At 34.5% G+C, this 9,254-nt stretch overlaps 1 long non-coding RNA gene across 1 annotated transcript; it reads left to right on the top strand.

The window, feature by feature from the left end:
- The first annotated feature begins 1,268 nt into the window (after window positions 1-1,268).
- Window positions 1,269-2,547, top strand: LOC141664406 (uncharacterized). The gene is made up of 3 exons (XR_012552011.1): window positions 1,269-1,589; window positions 1,675-1,732; window positions 2,503-2,547. It is a non-coding gene; the product is annotated as an uncharacterized LOC141664406 (long non-coding RNA).
- Window positions 2,548-9,254: the final 6,707 nt, after the last annotated feature.

Consider the following 9,254-nt stretch of genomic DNA (forward strand, 5'->3'; position numbering starts at 1 on the left):
GAGAAGTAAAAGCTCTAATGCTAAAAGCTATAATGAGAGTCTGTGCAATAGACTTGAAAGAAATTGGAATGATCACTTAACACGGGTTGAGTTTTCTTACGACAATAGATCATATGTCAGTATTGAGGTATCGCCTTATGAGATCCTTGAGGGAAGATAATGTCGATCTCCCTTATGTTAGGATGAAGTTGTAGAGCGCAAGATGCTCGGACCCGCAGTAGTCCAAAGGACCAAGGATATGATAGATCTAATCAGAGGACGGCTGGTAGTAGCCCAAGATGGACATGATAAGTATGTTGATTTGACACGAAAGGAAAAAGAGTATGAAATAGGGGACCTAGTGTTGTTATAGGTATTTCCTTGGAAAGGAAGGATGAGGCTCGGAAAGAAATGAAAGCTAAGTCCACGAATTGTTGGACCCTTGGATATATTAAGACGTATTGGGAGGATAGCATAGGAGCTAGCCCTAACCCCGAACATGTAGCAGGTCGTAACGTGTCTCACGTATCAATGTTAAGGAAGTGTAATTCCGATGCCAGATAAATAGGGGCATATGAGCGCATAGATATGCAACCCGACGTAACCTATATGGAGCAACCAGGAAGGGTTGTAGAGTGAAAAGGGAACAAGTGCTTAGGAGAAGGGTTATCAAACTATTCAGAGTTTGATGGAAGAACCACAATGTGGGAAAATTTATTTGAGAGTTAGAAAGTGTAATGCTAAGAAAGTATCCCAATTCATTTTCTATCTGATTCCGGGACGGAATCCTTTTAAGGAGGGGAGACTGTAATAACCCCAATTTTTGGGAAATTTTGAAACCCTTATGAATAGTGTTTTTGCTGAATGAGAAAACTTTTCATGCCACACTATATAGGGGTTCTGATATGGATATTCTGAGATTTTATTAGTACTTTATATGGGATATAAGTGTATGTAAAGATCGTCAGAATCCAAATCCGAACACTTTGATTTTTCCCGGAAATCCAATAGATACGAAAAGAATTGAGTATAAGGTAACAGGATAAAAGAATTTAAATTAAAGGATTATAATAGAGGATCATAAAAAGGAATATAATGTATTGAGAAAGGTTAAGGGAACCTAAGTAATAAGATCCCGGGTATGATCCCTCAAACGATAAACGAAAACGAAAGTTAAGCGAACAGTATAACAGATCAGCGGTCATTAGGCAAACAATTAGGAAGTTAATCAAAGGGATTAGAGAGGATGATGTCACCCAACCAATGAGAAGAGGACAAGGAGGGGAGGATGATATCATGAGGATGACACAAGCATGACATGGGAAGGAAGGAGATGTGGTGGCTTTTTAACCACACAAAATCAAGGGCAACTAGGTAATTTACTAAAACAAACACAAAATTCAAACCAACCAAGCCAAGCAAATCATTTTCATCAAAATCAAAAAGAAACTAAGGCATTGTTCTTCATGCTCTCGGCCAAAACAGAACCAGCACACTAAAACTGCTGTATCTCCTTCATTTCTCACTCAAATATTGTGTTCTATAGCTCATTGGAAAGGTATTGAGATGACCTACAACTCTTGTTCACAAGTCTCGTCCAAATAATCATGGTAAGACCCTCATTTTTACAGTTCTTTAAATAGGACTTTTAGAAACTTCAAAGCCTAACTTTGTGTTCTTGATTTCTTTGGAAAGATCAAGCTTGTAGGAGGCTCCCTAAGGCTTGCTAGCAACTTAACACCTCCCAAGGAAGGTATAAACTTCAAACCCTAGCCTTTACTTTATTTGTTAGTAAGTTTAATGGTTGGTTTTATGAAATGAGAAGCATGGATTGTGATTATTAGTAGTTTGGTTTGATTTGGAAGTGTTTTGGTAATTGAAGCTTGATTATAGTTCATAGGTCTTGATTGTGGTTGTTTGAGTTGAAAACCTTGGAGATTATGGACTGATGTGGTATGGTTTTGGTGAAGTTTTGTTGTATTGATGGTTATGAGTTGGTTGGTGGTTAATTGGAGTAGTTTAAACATTGGTAATCGCGTAAACATAGCCGTCGTAATGTCCGATTTACTTTAGACTGCTTTTGTTCATAACATTTGGACCCGAGAACTCCCTGCTAGATTATGATCATTGCCATGTTTAGATAGTTCATGTTACGAGCTTCGTTTTGATATGTAGTTCGTTTGATTCCGATGTACGGTTTAGGAGAAACGGCCGTTTCAAGTAACGGCGTTTCGCGAACGAATCATTTCCCCTCGCCTTACTTTGAAACATAGGTTAAAGACCAAAAAGGGTTAATTAATGTATGAAACAATTATGGTAAGAGTGTTAGGCAGTTGGTAAGACACTCGCGAAGGAATCGCTTTAAAACTCATAATGGTTAATTTATTAAAAATGGTGGAGCCGAGGGTACTCGAGTGACTTAAGAGAATCAATAAGCGCAAAACAAGCGTTAGAGTCTAAGTTAGTTAAAGTATAGATTTACAAGTGACTTTGGTTTAATTCCAACTTACTTATTGTTTATAGGTTACCGGACTCGTCCCGAGCCTTTTATCACCCCAAGTCGCTCAGGCAAGTTTTCTACCCGTTATAACTGTTGTTGTGATGAATATATGTATTTGCATTATCTTGCGATAGATGCATGTTGGTTAATTAGCAAATGATGCAATATATTGAAGCATGCTGCTATGGTATATATATATGCATGCCTGTTTCGCATTCTTGCCATATATATATCTGTTGATTCAGTTGATAATACATATGCTAGAGGATAGCGGTAATTTGCATATACCCTTAGTACAGGGACCCAAAGGTGAAAATATTTTCTAAAACCGGGAGTCGAGGATCTCGAGTAGATTTTGTATATATGGATATAAATATATATATATATATACTTATATATATATATGGTCATAGTTTACAAAACTATTAATCGAATAAGGTTTATTCGATAACTTTAACTTTATTTTATTATTGAATATTATTTCGAATATTATTCGAAGGCGTATGACTCCTTTATATTAAATGAATATTATTTTGAATATTCATTCGAGGGCTTATGACTCTTTTATATTATTTATTGAATATTATTTTGAATATTCATTTGGGGATTTATGACTCCTTTTATTTATTTATCTGAATATTATTTGAATATTCATTCGAGGGCTTATGACCCTTTTATTTATTTATCTGAATATTATTTGAATATTCATTCGAGGGCTTATGACTCTTTTATATTATTTATTGAATATTATTTGAATATTCATTCGAGGGCTTATGACCCTTTTATTTATTTATCTGAATATTATTTGAATATTCATTCGAGGGCTTATGACCCTTTTATTTATTTATCTGAATATTATTTGAATATTCATTCGAGGGCTTATGACTCTTTTATATTATTTATTGAATATTATTTGAATATTCATTCGAGGGCTTATGACCCTTTTATTTATTTATCTGAATATTATTTGAATATTCATTCGAGGGCTTATGACTCTTTTATATTATTTATTGAATATTATTTGAATATTCATTCGAGGGCTTATGACTCAGTTTATATTATTTAATGAATATTCATTTGAATATTCATTTGAGGATCTATGACTCCGATTATTTGCTGAGATATATTCTTTATTTTATTAAAGAATAAGGTGTCGATAATCAAACTCACTTTTGATTATTCAAATAAAGATAGTACTTTCGTATAGGTATATCTTTGGATATTTAATATTCATTTCAAGTATAAGTTTCAAAACTTCTACTTCAATTATTTTTTTATAAAGATTATTCTTTATGGAAATATTATTTAAATAATAATATTCAGATATTTTCTAATATATTGGGACTGATTTATTTTGTTAAATCAGCATCACTCCAAACATTCTTAAAAATGTTTTGCGAGTCTTCAAAATGATTTTTAAAAGTTAGAGCGGATCCCAAAACTCATTTTTATATTTAAGATCCTCCTTTCGAAGGGGATTTAAATACTCGCTCAAAACCTGAGGGATCCGGCTCTGTGGTGTGTTTTATATTCGCAACAAGGTTGCTGTTTTGTTAAATGAATCGATTACTTACCCAACACTCGGGAAGTAAAATTCTTGGAACAAGTTAATCCATTAACAGGCATCGCCTGGGAAATATCAGTGAGTTCTCCTTTCCAACTAGATACGACTTCTTGGTGGAGCCGTATCAACAAGTTTCTACTTGGGGAAAGGGGGGAACGAGCTTTACGTTTCAGAGTCATGGATTTCATCTGAACTAGGAGTGGCGTAAGTGGTTGAGTGGCGCCGGCCCAGCCTTATTATATTGGCCCAAATGGCCTGGAAGTTCCGCTAAGGCGGTCCATTCCTTAGGAGTTCAGTGTTCGGTTGACAAGTAAATCCGACAGGTTCTCCTCTACATGTAGAAAATGGTGGGGTTGCACTACTACGACTGATCATCGTAAGTGGTCTTCCTGGCGCGGCAAACTCCCGTAATGAGTTCATCATCCAATTGGATATTTCTGCAACACTACCCAGAGCATTTCGATAGAAAGGCTACGGTTGGGCGATTGTTGAGTGTTGGCAGGGTCAAGTTTTCAAAATGATGTTTGCATCAAATGAAGTATCTCGTAACTTTATTTTATTTTGATGATATTTTAAAGATTTAATCTATTCAAATCTTGTCTTGTAGTCTCATCTATGTGATGAACTGTTGAAAGCTCATTATACTTTGAACAGTGGTAGTTCAAGTAGCTTTATAAATGATATAAGTATAGTGAAGTATTTGGTAACTTCATCCCTTGTTTTTACTTATATCTAGTAAGTAATTATCTTACTCATGATAAAATATTCTAGTAAGTATCCATTTAGATACTTATATTATTGTTATCACTACATATTATCTTGCGAGCTGTAAGGCTCACTCTTGCTTTATTTCTTCATCACACAACAACAGTTAGGAAAGATGGCCAGACTCCAGCAGACCCAGCGCAAGCGCGTGGGAAGCGTCCCGCGTCTTCCCGATGATGTTGTGGCTGCTATAGCTGCAGAGGTAGATCTATTGGTAGATCAGGCATTCTATTTTTGAGAATCAAATTATGTATAATTATAACTTGTGGCAGATAATGGCAATTAACTGTAAATTTATCAAGTAATCATTTTGGGTTGTAATAACTTTTAAATTGTGGATTCAAAGACTTGTACTTATTTAAATTTCATCTCTAAGACTATAACGGGTTGTGGTGTGTGTTAGTGTGGGGTCACAACATAAGGTTATTATTATTAATTAAGTGAAGTGATATTGTGGAAAGAAAGACCGTGATGACCTGGATCCCCGACCCCAGATCTGGGGGTGTTACAACACAACTTCTGGTCAGATATGGAATTTAAGCTTGCCCTGGCCTAGCTGAAAGAATCAAGATATGAAACAAGTATGAGCGAAAGAAATGCTCAACAGGCAGTAAAGAGCTTATAATTTTGAATAACAACAACAGTATATCTGATGAACAAAACCAAACCATAATACCTGAACAGTATCAAAATTGATATATATTTGATAATAAACAACATTTGCATATATAATTTGTTTTGGGATTGGAATCCTCGAACGACGGTGTGTTGCCGCCGGTGATCAGCCGCGGAGCAACACCGGTATGCCGAAGCATATCCACCTAAATAAAAGGTACCCAAGGCACATATCGGCCTAGCAAGGTGTTATATCCTGTATAACTCATAGCTCACGCTGGACCGCCGCCACGACCTCTTACGCAACCATCCAACACATAAAAACAATTTTCCGTCAAAGGAGTCGAATCAAATGACATCCTTAACCACATAACTCCCCATTTCTCATGGTCCGGAGTTATCTCAACAACCAATGGCGAAATAACCAGAACAATTAGTTATTTGTTAATCTCAATTCAAAGCTTCACTGTATAGAGTAATTTATAGCGACATGTAAAAACATTTAACTATTCTGGACTTAGAATAGTAGAGAAATTGAAAGAATAAAATTCGAAGTCAATATCACTTGAATGATAAATGAAGATATAAATACTTGCATAATATGATTCGAAATAAACGTCACTTGAACGATAAGTGAAGTTAGGATACTTGCCTGGTGTGCTTGATAACCTCTTACTATAATTCTGCTTATAGATGCTGGTTACTATCTCCGTCTAACACTTGACCACACTCCTTGCTACTCGATTCTATAAACAAAAGAATTATCTTAATTAACAAAACCAAACTCAATCGACGTAACTATACGTCTTGACATCAACCCGATCGTTTTATCACTAAGGATGGCATTTTAAACTGTAAACATATAGCATACATATCATGTAACACATAATCATGGCATTCGTATAACACGTAATCACATATTTCATGTAACACATAAGTTTGACCATTAAAAGATATGTCTCAGTGCGTTAAGAATGAAAATCAGGTCATTAATAATATTTACCGATCAGATACCGACTCAAACTGATACACAAATCAATTGTCATTGCAATACAAAAAAATTAGGATTCAAAAATATTTTTATTGGAAGCGCAATATTTTTCTGAATCTATACGCGTTCGTTTCGTATTAAACGGACGAACGGTTTAATTATTATGAATAAAATAAGAAATAAATGGGAATAAATCAATTAATAATAATATTAATTGATTTTTAAATACCAAAATATAATTTTTAAAAACTTAAAAATAATTTTTAGAAATTATTTGAATTAATTATAAATAATTTATATTTATTTAACTATTTATAAATAAAATTTATTGATTAATTGATTTTTAAAAAATTAATTAAATTCATAAATAATTAACTAAAATGAATTATAAATAATTAAATCAAATTGTATTTTTGAAATTAATTTAAGAAAATAATTTTAGGAATTTAAAATAATTAAGAAAATAATTTTTAGGAATTTAAAATAATAAATAAATGATTTTCTGTAAAACAAAATGAATTTTGAATTAAAATTAAAAGAATAAATAAAAGAAAATGTCACAAACAGTATTTCAGGACTTAATATTGGGGAACCAAAATCGAAACCGGGTCGGGATAAAATTAAATGGGTCACCAAGAACAACCCCGGGTTGCTAAGAACAACCGCCGGGTTTCTGGGTTTACGAGAAACCGACGAAGTTTCCGACAACCGGGAACGATTCCGGCTGGACCAAAACGGAGCCCTCCCTGCCTGCTTTCACTACCCTTCAACCCCGAGCTGATTTCCTAATCTACCTGAACTCTCTAGGTCACCAAAACTCAAACAAAATAGGACTACATCACAGCTTCCGGCATAACACAACCCCGAGTTCATCTTTTCTGGCGAAGGATCGAACTTGGGCAATTCTCAACCATAATTCACGTTTTAACTATCAAACTGAAGCCTTGAAACTTTGCAATCTATTTATGGGCTCACAATCAATCAACAATCCCTTAACAATCCAAGAATTCGAATTAAAAAAACAAGAAAACATGAACTTCGACTTTAACATTCCGGGAATCAAACAACCTCATTTTAGGCATCAATAGGTTCGAGACAACATCCTGAATCAATTTCAATTATCAAACAAACCGGAAAATCAACCATAACCAAATACCCAATTCAGACAAAATAATCGGAAAAACGAAATCAAAACATATTCTACCTTAGATTCTAGTTATGGTACCAACAGGTAGGGCTCGTTGAGAGCTTCAAATCGGTATGTAGATCGCCCAAAACGGATCAAAAACGCTCTTGGAATCACAAGATAAAGATCAACGATTGAATTTCACCCCCAAGAATTTCTTTTATGATTCTTTTGTAAATTTTCAAGATAATTATGAAAAATAAATAAAATAACGTAAAAACAGTTATTTATACTTTACAGAAAATAATACCCTAAAATTAATTAAGTGTATTTTTTTCCGCTAATTAAAATAAATAGGCCCCCAAAATAATAATTACGGGGAATAATTTTAAAAGTAATAAAATACAAAATTTGTATCGAAATTTCCCGAAATTTATGAATAATGCAAAAATATAAAACTAAAGGGTATTTGAAATACAGATAATTCTTTAAAAATAAAAACATGAATTTTGTGAGCTTTAACGTCCCGGTGGGGTCCCGGTCCGTTTATTTTTGAAAAACAGAAACGATCCCTAAATTACCCGAAAACACCTAAAATACATTCAAACGCGCATAAATTGAAATAAAACAAGTATCTTAATAAAGACGCTAATAAATACGCGTCCTGATTGCAGATAAATTTATATAATTACAGTTTAAACGTATATTAATCAATCAAAAAAATTTCTGGCACGCCCAAAAACTCACATAACAGCTACAACATCTAATATCATGGCAATAATCACTTTAAATTTATAACACATAATATTTATTTATTTAACACATGATATTCACATAATTTTTCTCGGATATTACATCCTTCTCCCTTAACAGGATTCTGTCCTCAGAATCAGCCTAAGAAAACAAGTGAGGATACGTGGATCACATTTCGCTTTCCAACTCCCAGGTCGACTCTTCAACCTTGGGATTCCTCCACAAGACTCGCACTAAAGATACAGACTTATTTCTAAGCACTCTTTCTTTCTTATCTAAAATCTGCACTGGTTGCTCGACAAAAGATAAATCTGGATGAATCTCGATTGGCTCATATTCTATCACATGATTTGAATCAGGCAAATAACGCTTCGACATCGACACGTGGAACACGTTGTGAATATGCTACATGTGAGGTGGTAATGCTAATTCGTAAGCAACCTTTCCCACACGCTTTAAAATCTCAAAAGGGCCAACATAACACGGACTTAGCTTTCCTTTCTTCCCGAATCTTGATAAACCCTTCCAAGGTGAAACCTTCAATAACACTACTTCACCAACTTCAAATTCCATATCCTTTCTGGTAGGATCAGCATATCTACGTTGACGATCTTGAGCTGCCATTAATCTTTTCCGAATAAGTTCTATTTTCTCCTTTGTCTGCTGGATCAATTCTGGACCCAAAATATTTCTCTCACCAACCTCATCCCAATATATTAGAGATCTACATCTTCTCCCGTACAAAGCTTCGTAAGGCGGCATTCCAATACTGGCATGATAACTGTTGTTGTAGGAGAACTCAACCAATGGCAAATGTTCGTCCCAACTCTCTTCAAAATCTAGTGCACATACCCTTAGCATATCTTCAATAGTCTGAATCGTCCTTTCACTTTGACCGTCTGTCTGCGGATGATACGCGGTACTCATGTTCAACTTCATTCCGAGACAATCTTGAAAACTT

Source organism: Apium graveolens, chromosome 6, assembly GCF_009905375.1.
Source record: "Apium graveolens cultivar Ventura chromosome 6, ASM990537v1, whole genome shotgun sequence".
Classification (NCBI taxonomy): Eukaryota; Viridiplantae; Streptophyta; class Magnoliopsida; order Apiales; family Apiaceae; genus Apium; species Apium graveolens.